This window comes from Volvox carteri (genome assembly GCF_000143455.1).
Source record: "Volvox carteri f. nagariensis unplaced genomic scaffold VOLCAscaffold_106, whole genome shotgun sequence".
Classification (NCBI taxonomy): Eukaryota; Viridiplantae; Chlorophyta; class Chlorophyceae; order Chlamydomonadales; family Volvocaceae; genus Volvox; species Volvox carteri.
Window position 1 is genome coordinate 46,672 of NW_003307649.1, and position 956 is coordinate 47,627.

Here is a 956-nt window from a genome sequence, read left to right on the forward strand (position 1 = left end):
TCGCCCACCAATCTAAGTCCCGTAACGACCCACGGGACAAGCGAACTCGACCGGACCAGCCAACAGGTTGCTTAATGTCGTCGTAAAAATTGCGGAGAAATAAAGGCGCTGGGGTAAGGGCCAATTTGACACTCTGTGCAAAACCACAAAACTTAGCCAGCTCACGCTTCTGGACAAGGCGCCGATTTTTCTTTGCCGTGATCCGCAACCCGATCGCCAGTCGCCGCAATTTGGCGAGCTTCTGCTTAGGCACCTCAAACACACCAGCTGCCGTATTGATCGTAATGCCTAAGTGATACACTGACTGCGACGGCTCCCACTGGCACTTGGTGGGGTGACACGACAACCCCAAGAACTCGATACTCTCACGCACCCAGCGCGCACCAAGACGCGCTTGCTCCTCAGAACTAAACACGAAGAGGAAGTCATCCAAATACGGCAGCACTCGCGCACCCGGACGAGAAGGACGCCCTGTCCGGGAAACGGGAAAAAACTGGTGGGGCGGGAGCGGGGGCGAGAGACGCTTGCGACCTTTACCCGACGCAGCCAAAGGATCCCGCCAAAAACGCACCACATTGCGCATGATTTTCGTAAACCAATACGGGCTATTTAGCCACCCCATAGGCAAGGCGTTCATCTCGTACAGAACACCACAAAAACGAAAAGTGAAGAAACGCCGATCCGCTGGGCGAATAGGGATGTGGTAAAAGGCGTCGGCCAAATCAACCTTCACCATCCAGGAGCCCTCGAGGCCCATACGCCGCAGGGTGCGGAGGGTTTCATACCGGCACTTGTAAGCTTTCTGCGCTACGTTCATCCTCTTCAGGTTAACGACCAAACGCCAAGAACCACTGTCCGGTTTCGGGACACAAAAAGCGTTCACCACATGATCAACCGCACGGGAGGGGTCTACCCGCGAGATGGCCCCGAGCGCCACCAGGCGAGGCTCCTCCTTC